This window comes from Eleutherodactylus coqui, chromosome 13 (genome assembly GCF_035609145.1).
Source record: "Eleutherodactylus coqui strain aEleCoq1 chromosome 13, aEleCoq1.hap1, whole genome shotgun sequence".
In the NCBI taxonomy this organism is placed as follows: domain Eukaryota; kingdom Metazoa; phylum Chordata; class Amphibia; order Anura; family Eleutherodactylidae; genus Eleutherodactylus; species Eleutherodactylus coqui.
The window spans coordinates 39444915-39466895 of record NC_089849.1 but is presented as its reverse complement, the minus strand read 5'-3'; the positions used below and the strand labels follow the sequence as shown (position 1 = coordinate 39466895).

At 44.2% G+C, this 21981-nt stretch overlaps 1 long non-coding RNA gene across 1 annotated transcript; it reads left to right on the top strand.

The window, feature by feature from the left end:
- The first annotated feature begins 73 nt into the window (after positions 1-73).
- On the top strand, positions 74-21481 carry LOC136588429 (uncharacterized). Its single transcript, XR_010787575.1, has 2 exons — positions 74-238; positions 21054-21481. It is a non-coding gene; the product is annotated as an uncharacterized lncRNA (long non-coding RNA).
- The last annotated feature ends 500 nt before the right edge of the window (positions 21482-21981 follow it).

The window sequence follows — 21981 nt, the reverse complement described above, 5'->3', positions numbered from 1 at the left end:
GTTTGAAGGGAACACCTTCTTAGAGAAACAAAAAAATGTTTTCATGGTCAACACCTGTTTAACACCTCCCCTGGTAGACTTAGACCATTCTTTTAGAATGTATGAAGCCCTTGGGCTATTTATTATATGTTGGCTAGAAACTGGGAGAGGCAAATTCTTCTTTTCTTTAGAAGTAATACAGTCAGTTTCACCTTGCCTTCGGCTTCATCATATCAACCTTACAATCTGTCAACTTCAGGTAATTTAAGATCCCTTCCTTGCATATGCAACCGTGTCTTCTTTTGACTTTTCACATAAAGGTTATCAAAAACCTTTACTTGCTTGTAGTCTAGTGTAGAAAAGGAGTCACCCACAAGTACATTGTACTATTTGCTTTGGAGAATATAGTCGGGTAATCATGGGAGGTATTTTTGGGTTGAGTATTATTTCCCATTATTTCTATAATGTGCCAACACATTCTGGGGTGCGGCACTCATGCCAGTCCTTGTTCGGAGCGAGACTCACAATCTAAGCCTCCTATTTGAGGCTTAATACCATAAAAAAACCTGTATTTGAACTGGAAGAAAAACCAACGCAAACAAAAGTAGAACATGCAAACTCCATGTAGATAGATTCGACTTCTTGGCCTCGGTACTTGTCAGACTGCTGTGTTATCCATTGTGCCACCCATACAATGGAGGAGCATGATGTGGTCGCATAACTTGGATATACTTTCATCTGATATTCTTAATAATTGTTGTTTTAGTGCCTCTTATAGATTTTGCATTGGGTTTCAGTATCTACAGTTCACACCCCTGTGTGGAGTGAACACAATTTGGGAGATGCATTAACCCATTAAAGGACCAGGGTGTTTTATTTCTAAAGGACCACTTTTTAGGGATTTTACCCATGTGGTGGTTTTACAGCCCTATTTTTTTTTCTTCATCTACCAAAATTATTTTTGCAGCACTTTTTTCTGTGACATGTAGGGCTAGTTTTTATATCCTTTTTTCACTGCCTTTTTTTTCCTTTTCTTAGTTTTTTTAGGGGTAATGAGTTAAAAAAAAGTTTTTTACATTTAGATTTGTTTACTTTTACAATTAGTATATTTATGTTAAAATAAAGTGCAGAAATGCATTACTCATTTTGTTTATATTTTGTATAGTCTTGGAGTGAGCATATGGAGACGATTTTGGTTGGTGTTGGCGGTGGGTCATTTTCTTTTTTGATACATATTTAAAAAAAAAATTTTAACTTATTTTTTTTAATTATTTTTTTTACCACTTATGTCCCTCATGATGTCATATAAGACCTATGGGAGTCGTTTACATTGCCTTTTTTTAATTTCACACTTTTCTACTGTAGCTGGGGCATTCGTAGGTGCAGCATCCATAGGAGACCTAGTTACAGGGGAAAACATCTCCCTGTTGTGACAGTATTCACTGTCAGAGCTGACCAGGGATTAAAGCCCAGGACCAAGTGCCATAAATTTACTGTGCTTGATCCTTAAGGGGTTAAAGCAACCCTCCAGTCCTGGACAAACAAAGATGGCCCCACTACTTCTATGACTACCTGATGTACACTGTGCATTAGTATGTAGCATTAGTCTAAGACACTACATGGTGCTTTGCTTGTCCAGCAGTGCTGATAGGTCAGAGCAGCATGTAGTGTCCTAGACTACTGATATATACTAATGCGCAGTGTGCATCAGGTAGTCAGAGAAGCGGTGTGGCCATCTTTATTTGTCCAAGACCAGAGGGTGGCTTTTAGGATGGCATTTCACACACCAGTCTTAAGATGACCCGCTGGTCCCAATACTGGCGAGGTAACCTCCTTTGTTGCTGTATAGCCACCAATCCACCAGTTCTTGGGTTCTTACTTCAATGATCCAACATGGCTGCACCACTTTTTATACTACCCAATACGCACTGTAAAAAAGTAGTCTAACACATTACACGCTGTTCTGATTGGTCACTGCACTTTTGTTAAAGGGAACCTGTCATCAGTTTTTAAGGTAGTTCCACCATGGTGATGGTCACATAAAAACTTCTCTAAATGTATCCCTGCCAAGGGTGGATCGGGAACACAAAGCAGCATTGAAAATAAATAGAAAGTGGCCTCATGTTGTACATGGACTCAAACCAGCAGCAAGTGGGGCAAACACAAGTCTACTGGGGTTATCGAAACACCAGCTAAGCCATGTTTAATGCAAATAAGGAAGATAGAACAATACCTCTGCAGTGCCACCTATTAGAAAGCAGCATTCCTGCAAGTCAGTGTTAGACTCTTTATACAAGCCTTGTAACAAGAAATGCTGCCTTCTAATAGGTGGCGCTGCAGAGGTATTGTTCCATCTCCCTTATTTGCATGTTACCCAGAGGAGCATGAATGGCCTTATAAGTCTCCTCAGTGACTCACCTTCTAGGTGCTCTTCCTAAGGACAATAGATAGCGTTCTGGACTCTACTGATCACATGTGACATTTTCTCTAGCTGAAGATGCTCACTTTCCCCTTTTTTCACCTTCTGGCTCAGACCACCATGATGGCTTCTCCCAGTCATAGCTTGTCTCTGTAGGATTTGATATATAGACATCTTTGACTACTTACTATCATCCTCCCTATGCTTTTCACACATCTACACAATCTCCCTATCCATAGTGCCCTAGATAGTTATTAGGCCCTACACAATAACTTCACTATTTATGTCCTAATCAGTAATAATGCACCTTTTTTATGCCCCGCTCAGTAATAATACTCCCCCTTATGGTCCCCATCAGTAAAAATGTTCCCCCTTATTGTTCCGATAAGTTTTAATGATCCTCCTTATTGCCCTCATCAGTAACAATGGTCTCCATTATTGCCTTCATCAGTGAAAATAATCCCCAATATTGCCCCTATAAATAACAATACCCTCCCTTATTGTCCCACCTGTAATAATGCACCCCCATTATTGCCTTATCAGTAAAAATGGTGATGATCCTGATGTTATAAAATAAAAAACAATATAGTCACCTTTTTTGCTCACCAAGTTACTCTGCTCTGGCACGCCATTCTTCCTGACTTCTGAGTAGCATAGTCACTTGTAGACACATGACTGCTGGAGCCAATCACTGACCTCTAATGGGCCTCAGGAGGGCCCAGCAGCTTGGCCCCTCTAAGATGTAGGTCCTGGTGGTCCTTGTGGCCCCAGGACCTGACTGGCTTACTGGAATTTCCCCTGGTGCAGTCAATGGCCCATCTACCCCTGTCTCCTGTATCATCTGCAGTCTTCTACAAATCACTTGTTCCATACTGCATAGAATCAGTGTATGTGTATTGGGAACTCCCTGTTGTGGGCAAAGGCTATACCAATCCCTTCTGCGCGTGCGCCAACCCCCATCTACATTCTGGGCTCATTAGGAGACTGAATGACTTTTCTTTAAAAAGTGCCAGAAAAAGAACCCAGCTAATGCCCAGCGTATATCTCAGGTTAAGAATAGGGCTGCTTTTAGCAGGTGGAAAGTGGCTTTTGTTCAGGGCACCTTTCATCCTGGTGGCCCAAAGGGCCAGGACTCCAGGACAAACTTCATACTGAAATATTGCATTCATTTTCTTTAGAGTTCCTCTTCCCTTGGTCATGTGCTGAACAATAAGCATTAAATCCACAGTCTCCTGCCTTGCACAGATCTAAGCTGAATGGCTAATTTGTTAGACCCCTGGCCATTTCATGATTGGAGCTTTCCTGTTCGGAAATTATCTCCGTAACCCCGGAGTGCAGCATAAAATCACGGGAAAAGTTTCCCATGCATCAGTTTCAGTGTGAATCCACATTAGATGAGAAAATCCAGCGATCTGGGTGACTTTCAACGATGTCTGGTCATCAGTACTAGACTAGCCGGGGCCAGGATATCAACTGCGTGGGGTTTTCTCATACAGCGATGCAGAGAGTATATGGAGAATGGTGTGGTCGAGGAAAAACATCCAGCGAAAGGGGATCCCGTGAATGGAAACAACTTCTCAACAAAAGGAGTCGGAGGAGGATGTCAAGAATTGTTTTGATGAACAGCGCTGCACAATCAGGCAAATTGCAGCCGAATACAATGCCAGTGCTCCAACTAATATGTCCACACACACAACTTATCATTCCTTACCACAGATAGGATATAACAGTAGAAGACCAGTTCCAGTGAAGCAGATGGTCGATGGTGTAATATGGCGCATCCGTGACAAATGGAGGCGACATATTTTATTTCAAAAACTGATCTTTACTAACAAAAGCAATGCGGTATTTCGTCACTCCATGGGAGGGTAATTGTGCTTCAACTTGAAAGTTGTCATGAACCACATTAGCGTTCTATCAGGATAGGGAGACACTTCGAATTTAGTATTGCTCCTCAGTGTCAACATCCTTTCCAGGCCTGCGTCACTCCTACATATAGGTGCAAGTATCTGTACAATGCACAGAGCCTTACTACGTTTGCCATCATCACCAGCGTGTAGCACCATCGTAAAGTCTCTCGCTGTCCTGTCACATTCACAGGTTACCCATATATGGCACAACCGAACATCATTTCAGGTCATTGGCGTTGCATTAATTGGCCGCATTAGCCAGCCGTTACAGTCGATAATGCCTTAATAGTGTGCCTAGTGTGTTTGGGAGGCCCCACTTACAGTTCATTGTTAGTGGGGTCCACTCTGCTACCGCATCACAGTGCTGAACTCCACCACATTCGGTCCTCCTAGTAGCGGTTCCACACAGATGCCTCTCCTCAACGACAACTGCCATCCTCCCGATGACGGGCAACACCACTCACCCGTCTCTAGAAAGGAAGGTTCAAAGTTTTTCATGACGTACCAGTAGGTTCCATTTTCTGCCCTACAGCAGCGCTGGCTGGGTGTCTCATTTACAGTTTTATGGTCTCTGAGATGTGTATGCAACCAAGTTCAACAAATTTTCCATGCACTCGTAAATTTGCTTGTGACAAGGCGGCTGTTTTTGGATTCAACACCAGAATTCACGTTGTGCTTGTACAAAGGATTCATACTTAGCAAACTCAAGCCCACCAAACAATCTCTACTGCGGTGTCGCCATTTTCCTATAAACAGTAGACAACAAGAAACAGCGCTGCGGTGTGGCAGAGGATGGAACTTACTGGTATGTCTTAAAAACTTTGAACCTTCCTTTATTCAGTGATGGGAGGATTGTGTGCCTCTCTTTTATAGTTTGTTTGTAATTAAATCCTAAAATCTGCTCCTTCTTTATGAATAACCTGTATAGCAGTAGTAGGAGTGTGCTTCCGTGGCGGAATAGAGGTATTATGTAGGCGCCGTATGGCGGTATTATTTCATATATGTAGCTGCTAGATTACAGAAAACTACTTTAAAAAATGAGTTGGTTTGTTGCCCATAATCCCACTTTTTATAAAACCTGCCCTGATCCCTCTGTACTAATATGCCCTCTGCTATTTTTGACCCTTTTGAGGGTCTTCGACATAGTAATGATACTATCATATAGTTCAAAGCTTTTATAGCAAAGAGTGACAGAGCCGGGGGCTTTAGAATTGTTGGTAGGGGTGTAGTCTGAATTTGTGCTATTTCCTTTCAGGCTGACAAAATGACTTTGGTGTCAAACATGTTTGGCGAGATTACTCAGCAGCATTAAAGGGGTTGTCTCGCGAAATCAAGTGGGGTTATACACTTCTGTATGGCCATATTAATGCACTTTGTAATATACATTGTGCATTAAATATGAGCCATACAGAAGTTATTCACTTACCTGCTCCGTTGCTAGCGTCCCCGTCTCCATGGCTCCGTCTAATTTCGCCGGCGGCTTGCTTTTTTAGACGGGCTTGCGCAGTCCGGTCTTCTGCTCTGAGCACGAGCCGCTTTAGTGTGCTCGCCGCTACAGCTCTTCTGCGCATGCGCAGACGAGCTGTCACTTCTCGGGAGCGCGCTGGAGCGGCCATTCTGTACCATCCTCTGTTAGAGGAAGGTGCAGAGCCGCCCAGCTGTCCCGCCGTCCTGCCGTCCCACCGTCCTGCCGTCCAGGTAAGTGATGGGCCGGGGGGGCTGCCGCTGGGCTGGGGGGGGCTGCCGCTGGGCCGGGGGGGCCTTCGTCTGTTGTCAGGGGTCTAGCGCCGGTTACCTGCTGCCTGGCGGTGGGTGACTGTGTGCCGTGGTCGGCCGCGTTCAATCCAGGGGTCCGGTCGGCGGCTGCGGGGCGTCTGGTTGTCAGGGAGACACAGCTGGTAGCGTCTCGGGAGCGCGCACGTCGGGCTACAGCAAGCGCCTGGAAAAAGCCGGCGGCCATCTTGGGAAAATTTTTATAAGTTGCTGGAACTGTAAGTACAAACCAGCTAGAAAAGTCATTTACAGGGGGGCTTAGTAATGTATGCTTAATTAGGGGGACTGGGCAAAAAAAAAAATTCACTGCTTCCTCGAGACAACCCCTTTAAGTGTATTAGAGAAATATTGTAGTTTATGGATGTAGAAAGACAATACAATTATAAGACAATTATCATGTGTCAGTAAAACACAAGATTTCCCCCTCCCTTCATGAACCTAAAAAATATTACCCCAGTAAATAAAACTCTCGAGTCGTCTCTGTCTCTATCGCTCTCTCACTCTCTCTATTGCTCTCTCTCTATCGCTCTCTCACTCTGTCTCTCTATTGCTCTCTCTCTCTGTCTCTCTCTATCGCTCTTGGTTGGGCAGTGTATGGTGCAGCTTAGCAGTGGATGCTGTGTTGCTTAGCAACGCTTCACTCATTCCAGCGCATGCCTGAAGCACAGCAGCGCCACCCATAGACTTCACATTGTAACTTTCACCTCATCTAACAGTCCCTGAATATATTAAACTCACATTTGATGATTTTACGGCACCGGTGAGCATGTGTGTCATCTAATGACACCAACATCATACACCAAAGTTACAGCAAAGGGGTCAAAGTGTGGTGCAACAAAAAGCATGGAGGCTTATTTATATTAGATATGTGATCGGTATTTGCCTCCGTATACTGTATATTTTCTACTGTACAAATAGTGATCCATATTTAGTAAAGAATGCAAAAACAGAGGCAAAAATGCAAAAAATAGGTCATGCCTCATTTAAAAAAAAAAAAAATAGCTGTGAAATATTCGATCATGTGATATGTGATAAAATACATAGATTTACATTAGTTCCGCATTGCGGTCTGCAAAACACGGACCAAATATAGAGCTAAAATACACTCATTTGAAAGAGGCCAATTACTGTATAAATGCGCAGGTTTGTTGTTTAGCACTCTAGAAAGCTTTGTTGAATGTTACCCAGCTTTCCCAGAAACAGATGACTGAGGACCTCAATGACTGTGTTTGGGGTTCAGCACATTTGGGGGATTATGACTTTGCAGCCTCTTGATTTATAATACCCCCCCCCCCCCCCCCCCCCACACACACACACACACAGCAGTATACGGTGCCTTACTATCTATACCTCAGGAATTCAAGGATTTCAGGTAGAACAAGGAGGACAGACGTGTTTTTCTTGCAGACGTTGGGATGTTGGTGACTTCTGACCTGTATGTGCGAGGGCGAGACTAAGCTATGTGACATAGCTATTAACCGTATCTGGGGTCATCTGTGTAATGCCTTGCAGGAAGGACAGTAGAGCAAGGTTAGGTGAGATGTCTGTACGGCTCATGAAAAATATGTCATTTGAAAGCAGGACAACAGAATAAAGAAAAACTAAAGATTCACCTTGTGAGATTAGGAGGGGAATAGACTTCGTATAGTGCAAACTTATTGCACAGTGCTTTCAGGTAATTTGTTTATTACCCCCTGCCAAGCTGGGTACTCATTTTGCTGACCTCAGAAGAATGAGTCAACCTTGAGCTGGTTACCTGAACCATGCATGTGGGGATTGAACCTGCAACCTTCAGGTTGTGAGCAAGAGCTTAGGACTGCCTACTGCTGCCTTAACACTCTGCACCACACAAGAGCGTCTGCTTATTTTCCAAGAAAAAGTGCCACTCTCGTATGTAGGCCATGTTTCTGTGTCACAGCATGTCAGTGTTGCCCTTATATATACTTTATTAGACCCCCAAACAAGCGCTATTCCTGCCCTGTCTTTCTCGCGTGTAGTAATAACGAACGAGAATCTCGGTAGTGGAAACAAAACTATTGAAATCAATGATTTCATTTTGTCCCGTTATGTGGCTGTGATTTTCACGGCCACGTAACACGACAAGATAAAGGTGGTGATCTTTACTCCATTCATATGAGGTATGTGCTGGTTTAGGATCTGTGATGACGTCACCATCATGTGATCATGGCTAGAGCTAAGAGACAGTGACTGATCACATGACAGTGACATCATCACAGATCCTGTCACCACATGGCTGCTGTCCAGCTCTGCAGGTTTTTAATAAAGTGAAGAACCTGTGATGATGTCACCATCATGTGATCAGGGGCTGGGGTCAGAGCCCAAGTGACTGATTACATGATGATGACATCATCACAGGTCCTGTGAGCACAAGGCTGCTGTCAAGCTCTGCATATTTTATGCTTTAGGACTAGAGATGAGTGAGTATACTCGCTAAGGCACATTACTCGAGCGAGTAGTGCCTTAGCCGAGTATCTCCCCGCTCGTCTCTAAAGATTTGGGGGCCGGCGGAGGGCGGGGAGCGGCGGGGGAGAGCAGGGTGGAACGGAGGGGAGATTTCTCTCTCCCCCCTGCTCCCCGCCGCAAGTCACCTGTCACCGGCGCCGGCCCCCGAATCTTTAGAGACGAGCGGGGAGATACTCGGCTAAGGCACTACTCGCTCGAGTAATGTGCCTTAGCGAGTATACTCGCTCATCTCTATTTAGGACCTGAAATGACATCACTGTTATGTGATCAGGGGCGGAGCATGTAAGTCACTCACACACTCACTGAGAAGTGGTCGTTAGCACTTTGATGGTGTGATCGAGGAAAGACTTCCAGTAAAAGGGGATCCTGTGGATGTAAATAACTTAAGCGCTGTGGAATAAGTTGGCACTATACAAAAAAAATTATTATTATTACTATCATTATTATTAACTTGTTAGGGCTCCTTTACACGGGCGATTTTGCGCCCATTTTTGCACAGAAATTTGGTTGCAGAAACCGCATTCATTGAAATCTCATTTCTATTGGGCAAAAAAAATACACAACGGGTTCTATTTTTGCGCACATTTGCATGCCCCAGTCCCCACAGGAGTCTATAGGGTGCACAAATGCACACTTGTTCCAAAGTAGCACAATTTTGCTGTGTTAATTGATAACACCGGGGACTAATTAGGCTGCCCCATCTAGGCTGGGTTCACACTGGGCGGATTTGCCGCGAAAATTCCATCCGGAATTTCGCCACGGCACATCCGCCTGTGGCCGCTAATCCCGGGATTAGCCAGCCGTGTGGACAAGATTTCTCAGAAAAGCCGCAGCATGTTCATTTTTTTTCTTCTTCTGCTGCGGCCGCGCTCTCCTCTATGGAGAGTGCCGCGGGTTTTGAAGCAGCGCCTCTCCTGGCGGAAATCTCGCGGTTTTTCGATTTAGCCAAACCACGAGATTTCCGCCGGGATTCCGGTGTGTGTGAACCCAGGCCTACTGATTTGGCTGCCGCAGCTACTAAGTCAGCTGTACCCCCTACAGAGGCTGTCCTGCTTACTAATTAGACTGCCCTGCTTGTTCAAACATGGCGCACATAAAAGTACAGTGAAGGAGAGTAGTTATGCTTGCGAGAGAACGTGATAGCGCTCCATTAAGAGTGCAATTACGTCACACTCTCGTGAGAGTGAAAACGTCACACATGTGTGCAGGAGGTCTCAATGAAAGGGGTCAGGAGAGGATGATTCTTTCGTCTCAGCTTATGAAGTAATGGTGTGATAAATGTTTTTTCATGGACGTCACAATGTATTGCTGCAGTTTTAAAGATAAAAAGTGATGTGATATGTTACTAGATGAGGTCTCCAATAAAGTGCCAACTCAGATCCAGATAATGAGAAAAAATGGAGACCCTGGTTAAACTGCGAGCAAATCCTCCAGTATATGACCAGCATTTTAAAATAACCCCATCTAGAAACTTTGATACTATTTCTGACCCATTAACATGAAAGCAGTTGTAAAGCAGTGACTCAGCCCTATTAAGTATATTGTACTTACTACCCTTAGGCCAAAACACTCCCTTCCTCCATTTACTGAGCTGTCAGAAAGTGGGTGATAACCTGAAGAAAGGTCTAGATGAAAAGATATCCTCCTCCCAACCATCTGAACATTGTGACTCTTCTTCATTATTGGAATGTTCGTCTATAGTCAGATATAACTGAGCCCTTGTGCCAAAGTTGCACGGAAAATCTTTGGTCAGTTAAGATGAATAAAATCTGTAGAAAATCATCATTAGATATGTCCCAATGACATGTCATCAGTGAATATGGACCCTACCCAATGGAATACTTAGAAGAAACCCAAGGAGAACATACAAACTTCATGCATCCCTGGATGGTGGATGATTTGTCTTGTAATGCTTTTGTAAGGGGTTAAGTACACTTGTGCACACATATATGTATGTATTACCATTTTATGACCCTGCCAGGACCTTCATAGAGGGGTCACATGATTTAATGGAGATCAGCTCTGATACAGTGAACAGCCAGAGAACAGTGTTGAAGGACGTTCTCTCACGTGACTCTGCACAAGTGGTCGTCTTGTAAAGGGGCATATGCGTCCAGAGAGCAATAAAGGGCCCCCGTCATCACCTTTGAGTCCCATACACTACATTATGTGGTTCAAAGGTGAAATAATTGGGAGTCTGGGAAGCTGTGTTTGATACTCACTGGGTGCCCTATTCCATGATGTGTTCCCACGAACTTGGTGCATGCCCACAGTGTGACTCTTTTTGTAGAGATGAATGGGAGAGAGCACACACTGCCATAAGAAAAGAGTTACACTGTATGCGTGCCGGCTTCACATGGACGCAGCGTGGAATGGGGCACCCGGTGAGTATCAAACACAGCTTCCCAGACTCCCCATTACCTCACCTTTCAACTCCATAATGTACTTTATGGAGCTCATAGGTGATAACAGAAGCCCCTTAAAGTAAAGCCCTGGACTGTAGCTCTGCCCACCAATAAAGGTCTGTGCAGTGGGAGTTGCAGGAAAAGGCCTAATGTAGCAGTTGCTACAGCAGGTGAGAAGGTGGCTATTGAGAATGCAAGAGTGGCTGGACCACCGGGGCAGAGAACCTCGCGGCAAGTGAGATAAGATGGAATAACCCTCTCCGCTGTTTCCCTACATTCAGGTGGCAGTATTGAAAAGGTCTGTGCAGATGAAGATGGAAGTGAACATTGGCGTTGCTTGTGAGAGCACTCTGTCCTTCTGGGTTATGTGAGCTATAAAATTACGGGCTAGGCTGGGGGTCATGGACATGATGAGACTGCCCGAAAGGGTTAATGGTATTGAATAGTGTTAGTTGCATAAGAATTAAACTGCTTGTGTAGTCAGTCTATGATGAAACGTTGCATGTTATGGTTGTAATTGCACAGCCAGGCGCCTGGTGTATAATTAGAGTAGACACTAATATGAGCAGAATGGAATATTTCGAGTCATATGTAATATAGTGATAAAGCCATGGTTAGCAATATTTAAGACAAAGGCTTCCATGTACTACTGAGGAGTTCTCATGTAGTCCCAAGGAATGTGGACTAGAAATGTAGAAGTATGTCGCAGGAAGCATGTAATGAAATGTTAGCAGAGTGTGTGATGCCCCTGGATATGGAAGTATGTTGGGTGCTTCATGTGTGTGTAGCAAAATAGCTTCCACACGAACATTGCAGGAAGAAGCTGGATGCAGAATCGCAGCAGCTGCCAGTGTGACTGGTAGTAAAAATATGAGCTTATCAGCACAAAATGCTTGAATGGAATAAGATGTCATAAAACTAAATTGTGTCACCACAAAAATTAAATATTCCCCAGGAGAGTACTTGGCGGAAGGGGTTGACAGGTGGGGAATGCGACCCGGGAGCAAATAGGACTAAGTGCAAGGCCCGACCAAGTTAGGTGTAGGAATGACTGAGGCTACTTTACAGTACTATTTCAGCTGATTTTTGCTGACCACACTGAACACACACTGTGCCTCTGTAAGTAGGAGCCACATGACAGATGCGGTCTGTCTGCCAGGCGGGAACAGCCTGCGTGTTCAGTGACTGCTATGGCAGCTATCAGTAGTGCACTCAATTTTATGGGGATGGAGGTCCAACAAGACAGAACTCTTTTTTTAATTGTGCTGGGTTTAAGTTTCAATGTGCCTCCAGAATTTAATGCTACCCCTCTCTTCATTTTTGGCGGCAACAAGTCCAGTAGAGCACGCCAAAAGGGAGTCCAACAGCTTTCACCCTCCATGCATGAGACCAGTAAGTGCTTCCATGTCCTCCTCAACTGCCATGTTTTCTTATGTGGCTGCTGGATTGCTAATTTAGCTGATGACTGGAAGGGATGGATAAGACTGTGTCCTCACATGGAGCTTATATAGAATTCCTATGTCAGTTCTATGGCGTTTTTGATGTGCATATTAATTGCTAGAAAAAGTGAAACCGACTCACCTACCCATGACATCCTGGAAACTACGTAGCATGGTGCAAGGAAAGATTTTGTGGAGTTAACTTTGTAGTAAGAAAATAACCAAATTTTTTCAGTGTTTTAGCAACATCTTCTGCAAGTTAGTCAGCGTTAGGATAATGTCGCCTACAAAAAGGTGTATTTTTTGTGTCGTACGGCCCACTTTAATTCCTCCAATATTTGGGTTGTTTCTAATCTCCTGCACCAGTGGTTTCGTGACAATCAAAAAAATCAAAGGTGATAGGGGACACCCTTGTCTTGTGCCGTTTGATATAATAAAAGGCTTGGATGGGAACCTGTTAATCAGCGCCATAGTTGAGAGAGAGGAATATAGAGCCATTTAATGGCATGGGGCCTTCAAACCCAAATCTCTGCAAAGCTCAAAACAGGTACCTCCAGTAGACCCTTTCGAACGCCTTCTCCATGTCCAAGGAATATGGCAGAGAAGGCATCCTTCTTTTTGCAGCTACATTCACCAGATTTATCAGTAGTCTGGTGCCATCTGGGGCCTGGCGGTCTTTAGTAAAGACAACCTGATTGTTTTTGACCAAGCTAGGTATCAAGTTAAACAGTCTGTTTGCTATTACTTTGGCATGGAGTTTCAGGTCTGAATTTAAAAGGGAAATGGGGTGATAATAGTTTTTGGGCATTGGGCTCTTTGCCTGGTTTAGGGAGGGCTATTATCATGGCTTTTATGTTTTTTTCTGAGAACGTGCCTTTAGTCATAGCTAAGGTGAAAACAATTGCATGTATGTGGGAGTAGAATGGAATGGAAAGATTTCATGTACTCATTAGAAAGTCCTTCAGGACTTGGGGTCTTCCCTAGTTTTGACTTTTGAATGGCCAAGTGTATTTATTGTTTGGAAATTGGCTAACTAAGTGACTGTAGATGTGTTTGTGATAGGCTAGGAAGATTTAACCCTTTAAGGAAGTCATGAATCATTGTTTGTTAGGGTTCTGGGGTGGAAAAGTCAAGCTTTACGATGTAGAGGTTATGGTAGTAATGGCTTAATTCGTCCGCTATAGCTTGTGGATTTAGGATTTTATCTCTAGACCTTTGAGATCTCAAGTGTATTATTCTATTTTTGTTTAGTTTGCCATCAGCTTGCTTCTTTGTTATAAGAGTTGAAGTAGTTAATTTCAGTGTTTTGGCATTTTTCAAATTCTAGGAACATGTAGCTTCATAAGGAATTCTGTGCTTCTTTGAAAAGTGACTGGGTTGAAGGAGGTGAATTGGATTTGTTTCCACTAGTAGGTTGCTGTTGTTTAGTAAATCTTGTATATTTTTAAGTCTTTGTCTTTAAACTGTGCACCTTGTTGGAGTACTATGCTTGTGCTTTATGTAGGGTTGGGACATTGACACAAAAATATCGATAGTCGATAGTATCGACTATCGCTGAACAAACTATCGATTATTGTAAAATATCCGTGGAAAACTATTGATATTTCGATATATCGACCTTTTAAAATGCTGTATAAAAATAAAACCGGTCTAGGGTTAATAAAGCATCAATCAACAAAAAAGATTAGAGTTTGTTCAATTTAGTATTAAAGGGGTTGTCCCGCGAAAGCAAGTGGGTCTATACACTTCTGTATGGCCATATTAATGCACTTTGTAATGTACATTGTGCATTAATTATGAGCCATACAGAAGTTATTCACTTACCTGTTCCGTTGCTGGCGTCCTCGTCTCCATGGTGCCGTCTAATTTTCAGCGTCTAATCGCCCGATTAGACGCGCTTGCGCAGTCCGGTCTTCTTCTTTTCTGAATGGGGCCGCTCGTGCCGGAGAGCGGCTCCTTGTAGCTCCGCCCCGTCACGTGCCGATTCCAGCCAATCAGGAGGCTGGAATCGGCAATGGACCGCACAGAAGAGCTGCGGTCCACCGAGGGAGAAGATCCCGGCGGCCATCTTCACCAGGTAAGTAAGAAGTCACCGGAGCGCGGGGATTCAGGTAAGCACTGTCCGGTTTTTATTTTTAACCCCTGCATCGGGTTTGTCTCGCGCCGAACGGGGGGGCTTTTGAAAAAAACAAAAACCCGTTTCGGCGCGGGACAACCCCTTTAACTTCTAACTATTAATAACATGAAAATATATTAAAGTTACAAATGAAAATAAAAAATTACAGATGAAACATAAATAAAATGAGGTATATGAGAAGAAGTTTTTTATCATTGGCCCCAATAATCGTTATCTAATGAGCCAACAAACACACTGAAACAAGGTCCTGGCAGCTACAAGGAAGCCAGAAGATGGAGGCTGGACCTGACGGGATGTGAGCATGATCTCTGTGTGTTTGTGGGGCTGCATGCCCTGTATGTTTTTTAAGTTGCCACTGAGGGACCAACGGTCTCCATGGCAACCAGTAAACATTGCAGGACCTGTTAAAGCGAACGCCGAGCCCCGAACGCAATTGTAATTGCCTTAGATGGGTCTCCTATATTTTCTATGGGCACTGCGTTCGCGTTAGACGCTGAACGCACGACATGTCTCCTTTTCTGGATGCGGCCTTCGTGCGTTCAGCGCAGCCCTCCATCTGCATGTGGAAATGCTTTCATGTAGAAAGCATTGCCCCCAGCTATCACGTTAGATGTAAGCGTTCAGAGCCTGCGTCTACCGCCATGAACAAACGCATTGTGGGACAGGGGCCTAAGACCCCACTGCAGCAAACCTTATTGGTGACAAAGAGTCACCTCACACTTTCCATTAGTTTCTAGAACTTATTTATAAGTTCATTAATGCAGACAGCAAAACTACATCCTGTCCCAACACAAAGGGAAGGGCGAAATGTAAAGAAAGGAAGTCTGGTCACTAGACCACAAGACAGGCTGCTGCTTTGCAAATATCGATATTATATCACCTTAAACTATCGATGTTACCGATATATCAGACATGACAATATCAATGAAAAGTATCGCCAAAGCATTAGCGATATATCAGTATTTCGATATATCGGTTTTCGATGTCCCAACCTTAGCTTTATGCGAGTCCCATTTAGCGAAGTAATTGATTGTTGTTGTGTTGTTAATTGAGGAAAGTTCTGAGAGTGGATTAGCTATAACTCTCCGTGTTTGTTTTAGGGACATGATATACGTATTTGTTGTTTTTCCAGATGTAGGTATCATTGGGGTATTCAGTGGTTTTAATCATTAAGGTTATGGGTGCATAGTCTGACTATATGTCCAATGTCAGTGTAGATCATTTCTGGGATAACCCATTTATTGGTAATAAACATGTCGATTTGTGTGTATGTATTATGCTGTATATTATATATAAAGTCTTTTTCAGAAATGTGCGAGCATCTCCATGTCTTCCCTAATTAGCCATGATCTGATTGGGGGGTGGGAGTCTGTTGGTCTTGGAAGTTGTATTGAAGGGGTTCTGTCAGCAAAAAAATAAATTTTATACTTCCCATGTCCGTCCTGCAGGCCGTATAAGGCAGTGCAGAAGCTGGCAAAGTTCCAGCTCCGCAACTGCCTCAACTCAACTGCCTCAACCACTGACGGGTGGCAAGTATTTCCGCCCGGGTCAGTGGTCGGCACGTGATACTGGGCGCGCGACGCGTCACTCCTACGTCGGCTGCGTCTAACCACCAGAGTCGACGCATGTGCGCTCGCCATCGACTCCGGCGGTTAGACACGGCCGGGGTAGAAGTGCCATTTATCTCCATATCTTTCACCAACTTGAAGCAAGTTGGTATAAACCCCTTGCCTTGATGGTACACATAATAAAACTAGGAAGACTAGAAAAAATAATATGTAATCCATGGTCAATAAAAAAGTATTGCCATAGTATTGCCATAGAATAGAGAAGGTTGTGTGAGACTGCAAAGAGTGACGGTAAATTGTAGAACAGTTCTTGTCCAAGGCCTACTAAAGGGTTGGTAGATTAATGCCCTCAGTTGTCTCTTGTTGTTGAAGTCCATTCTTTAGCCAGCTTGAGAGATGGGGAATGGGGTTTAGTTGTGTTTTGCTTGGGTGGAGAAGGTGAGGAGAAGTCCCACAGCTGGAGAAGTTCCATTCCTTTTTCTAAAGAGCTGACGGTATGGGTTGATCCATCTTTTGTGGTAATCACGTTTGTGGGGAAACCCCATTTATGTGGAATTGTGTGCTTCCTTAGTATTTGGGCGACTGGTGAAAGCGATTATGGCTTGTGCAGAGGCGTAACTTGAAGCTCCCGGGCCCCAATGCAAAAACTTTAACAGGGCCCCCAACTATAATGCTTTATTCATAGTACTGGGTTCCCTATAGGGAGAAGACAGGCCTTATGGGCCCCCTAAGGCTCCTGGGCCCTGGTGCAACCGCATCCCCTGCATCCTCTATAGTTACGTCCCTGGGCTTGTGATATTTGGGTACAGGCCTGGAAATGAGGGTAGTCTTCTCAATTTTAGCATATTCTTTTACTGTAAAAAAGTGAATATGAGCAATAACATTGTGTTGTGTCGAATTTGGGAGATGTTTTGGTAGTCTGTGATCACGATCGATGGCTGACCCTTGAGGTGATCATTCGGAGAGTAAAGTGTGGATCAAATTCTGTATGTATGGGAAAAGTTCAATAAAGGAGAAAAGTTGGCTCCTTAAGAACACTTGTTTTAGTCTTCTTTTATTCTGAATAATTCATAAAAATACAAATGGTAGGTACCGCGTAACATCATGTCTGCGCTCAGCCGTGTTTTGAAAGACACTTCTTTCTTGATCACAGTGGGGTAAATACTGCTTACTAACCAGATGAAGATACCATTATGTTATGTATTGTGAGAAAGTTCAATAAGTGACACTGATTTTTATATTATTTCTTCAGTTTCTGACTTCTGTGTCAGCAATTTTAGAATGAAGGGTCCCAAGTTCTTCTTTCAGTGAGATGTGCACATCCACTAGTGTGTTGTGGGCTGTCGAGATTTCACTTTTCTGATCCATGTGGTCCAGCCTATCTCCCGAAGCATCAACATTAGATGAGGCTGTAGCTATTGCTTTGGCGATGCCCTCTGAAATGGAGCTACGTAATGCTAGCATGGCTTCCTTCAACAAGACTTCTGAAGCAGTTTGGTTGCTAGCAATGTGCACATTTGACGAATCGTCTGTTGAAGTTATATTAGGATGAGTGGTGTCAGTATCTAGACTGTTAGTGTCCACTTGGGGGTCCCATTTAGTACATTGTTTAGTTGGGATGTTTGAGGGAGATGAAATGATTAGGGCAATGGTCCATCAATATAGCTTTTCCTGTTTCGGGTACAGCCCGCAGGTCATTTTGTTCCTATGCTGGGATTCTCTTTTTTTGAGTTAGTGACTGACCTGATCTGTAGATCTTGTTTGGGGACTGCAGTCAGGATAGTCCACCATGCTGTCATCTGAGGATCTTGAATCACTGCTAAGGCTCACGTTGGGTGCTGCCATCTTTGATTTGGATGCAGGTCTGGGTGAGGCGTGAACCCTGCCTTGTACTGTCAGGAGACGAGGTCCAGTTTGATCTCCCTAAACCATAGGAGGATGGGAGTGCATATTCTCGGATGACTATGCTGCTGTAGATGTAGGTAATGGCAGTGGTGGGGAGCTGCTTGCATCCCCGCTGAGATGGCGATAGTCTTCCTCGGAGTGGTAGAAGGTGGTGAGGAAGGCCGTCACTATGTGCACGGCTCACACAGTCTTTGAACAGGGAACAGCTTGTGTCTCTGCTGAGTGGAGTACTAGTGTCGGCGGGAGGCGGTGAGGGGAGAGGGAGGTCGTCCCCATACACGCGTCTTGTGTGGTCTATACTCTTAGAGCAGCCTGAATCTTTTGGCGGAGGAGTAGTGCCAATGGGAGGTGGTGAGGGGTGAGAGAGGCCAGCGCCATGTGAGCATCTCGCATTTGTTCAGCTCGCTAGTGAGGTCCTTCCTGCGCTAGGCCATGTTCAGGTGGCACATGGTGTTTCCACTAGAGGCTAGAGAATATGAGGGTGATGCTTGGAGGTAGCTTTTTTAGAAGCCTGGAAGGAACGGGTTTAGTGTGTGACCATACTGCTCCGAGCCCCGGACACGTCCCCAAGCGCAAGATTTCAATGTGCTTCACTGGTAGAAGCCAACTGGCTGAAAACTCCATTGCCAAACTGCAGCGTTTCATGGTAAGTCCACTCAACTACTTGTGGATCGCACTAACTGGTAGGCCGCACCTGGATTTCTTATCACTTCACTCGGTAAGTGCGGGTGTCCAGTAGTGATTCACATGCGGTTATAGCGGATCACAGCAATGTTTACGGCATCCTTCATTACATTGCAGAGTCTTTGTTCCGTGGACTTGATAACCCAACTACAACTCTGCTAGTCACCAAATACGTGAGAACAAAGATTTATGTTGCAAAAACAAAATCATCACAAATTGTATCCAACTTCATACAACAATATGATATTCCGGGTCACAAAATATCCTTGTGTTACAAAACAGTATGTACGGTTGACAAAATTCATCATGTAAAATTGAGAGCGCCATCTACTGGCAGCTATAGAAAACTAATAGCAAGACAATCATATCCCGACTGGTTAGAACATTTCCTAACTTAGGTAATATTTTAATAGCACAAATTGGAGGTATAGCGTCTTTGACAGCCATATGCTTGGAAAAGACTATTTTAAAGGGTCTTCTGTACACTGCACAGGGGTCGGAGTAAACTGTTTTCGCTCCGTACTATGTGATTGTGACAATGACAGCGAGTACCTGACCAGCTGATCGGCCGGGATCCTGAGCGGCAGGCCCAGCCGATCAACTATTACGTATTTTTTACACGACTTTTGATCGCATGAAAAATAATGCAGCGTGTCCTATCTTGGTGCGTCTTACACACTGATAGCCCATTGAAATCAATGAGCGTGCATAAATACACAGGGAATACGCAAGAAACCTGTATAATACGCTGCGTATTTATGAGTCAATGGGCTTTTGTGTGTTTTTTTGTGTGCGTAACTACTCTGCATATTTATGTGTATGAGGGCTCCCACCCACTTGCGAGGGCGATAGTGCGTTTATAAAATCGCTGCGATATCGCAGTGAACAATTTGCGATTTTTGTGCTCTATGTAATATTACTGTCCTGCGATTTTTTATCGCAGCGTTTTTGACACTTTAAACTCAATTGTAGAGAAAAGAATCGCAACGCATTCGCGCATGCGATTCTGTAATGTGCGATGCGTTTTTACGGCACCCATTTACTTGCATCGGCGAGGGAAAAATTGGACATCACACTAATATAGGGCAGTCGCATTCGAAAAAAATTGCACCCGCGCTGCGCAAAAAAATCGCAAATCTGCATAGCCACATTACAACTCATTTGTTTCAAACTAGAATTTTTTAGCGCTCAATCGCAGCGCTAAAAAATCGCAAATCGCTATCGCAAGTGCACGCGAGCTTATGCGTAGACACACTTGCAAGAGGATGCGTGATTGCTGTTTGAACAGAGCGTGATCACATGCTTTCACGCGCGTACCCATTTCACTGTGCTTTTTGCACTTGCAGCCCATTCACATCGGTGTAGGAGACAACTGCATCGGTTTTGAACCGGCTCAGCAGTTTAATTAGTCCCTGGTGTTAGCAATTAACTGGTGTTAGCAATTAACAATTAATTAAAATTGCGCAGTTATGTGCACGATTTTGTGAAGATGAGGTGTGCATTTACTCTCCCCCGAAGACTCATATGGAGCCTCAGATGCGCAAATGTGCACAAAAATAAAGCATGTTGCGTATTTTTTCACCTGCCGGAAATGTGGGTGCAAAAACGCTGATGTAAGGAAACCCATTGAAATCAATGCGTACTCCCGCCCGCGGCTTGCACGGGCAATTTAGCCTGCATGAAAATGCGTGCAAAATTGTCCATATTTATGAGCGCAAAAAGACAGCATGTTCTGGTTCGTGAAAACGCTGCATGAGTATAGACCAAAATATGCAATACGCCCGTGTAAACGAGCCCAAAGGAAGAAGCCAATGAAAACAAAATGTGTAATCAATGTCGTTCTCAACCTTTGGGGCTCATAATTGTGCCGGGGCTCACCGCTGGAACAGAAGTTGAGTACCATGTTGTTACTAAAGGAGAGGTAGAAGAATCAGTTACGCCCCGGCACCAATATCTGAGGGGGCCCAAAAGGCTACATTCACATGCAACAGGTACCGGCATGTGGCTGCGATTCCACCCAGCCGCGGTTGCCAATCGGAGCGCAGTGCTGCCAACCTTATCAACAAGATCACATTCCAATTAGCTGGGTGGTACTGTTGTATGTGAACGCTGCCTAAGAAGACACCAGTATTATACATGACACATGGTAGGTGGGGGTCCTCTTTTGCATTGGGGTCCATGGCCTTCAAGCTACGGTTCGTCTCTGTCTGACTCCAGTTTACAGAAAGCAGAAAGGGAACTTGCCAACATCCCACGGTAGAAATAAAAGCCGTCACAGGATGTCAGTGTTGTGCTACTATTCTGCTGACGGCTTCGTAAGCTAATGTTATTTCATATGTGTGTCCTGCAGGAGTGGCCAAGCCTGAGATACAGAGAGAAACTTCAAAAAGTTACAGAACCAGATGGGAACCTTAACCTCAATCAGAGACGGCGGTCCAGACCTCGCAGCACGCAACCGGCATGAATGTACCCAGTAGGAGCTGAATTACCGGACACTCTGAATGAACCGTACCGGATAGGAACCTGCAAAGAAACTCCTCTTCTTCTGCCCACTTGTGAACAAGCTTCCGATTCTAAGAAAGCCGTGTGACATCCAGCACAGCTTCTACATTAGTTGTCACCCAGCTTTCCTGGAATCCTGAATGCAAATCTGTCTAGAAATGCAGGAACTACAGAGAAAGATGTCAATGAATAATTAGCAAAATTGCCATTTAGGCCGGCTTCCAACGGGCGTATTTGTTCATGCAATGTGCAGAGAATATAACCCATTGATTTCAATGCGTTTGTTCACATTTCCGTACTTTGCACGCGCATTTCATATGCTGTAAAAAAAATAGAACATGTTCTATTATTTTGCATAATTGCACACCAAAGGTCCCCATAGAGGTCAAGGGTGGGTGCGCAAAGAGGTGCGAAAAAGAACACATCCGGAATTAATTAGACATATTAGCCAATTCAGTTGGAGCGTTTTTGTGTCCCACACGCTAAGGTACATGCCTTGTGGGCAGAAAAGGTACAGTAAAATACACCAACTTGCTCAGAAAAAAAGCCTCGTTCAGTGTGTAAATAGTTGAAGCCAGCCTTGGCCAGACGGGTTAGTCACCCTTGTGGGTGCTGTAATGCCATCATATTTGTTGCATTGTCATTGACTTAAAGCATGCCATGGCTAATGCCCATACTACTGCATAATTAGTGCAATATGCTAATCAAAAGCTTAGAGTTGAGAGTCAACTGTGGCAGGTATAATCAAGTTTTTGGGGTTTCTTTGGCAAAATACA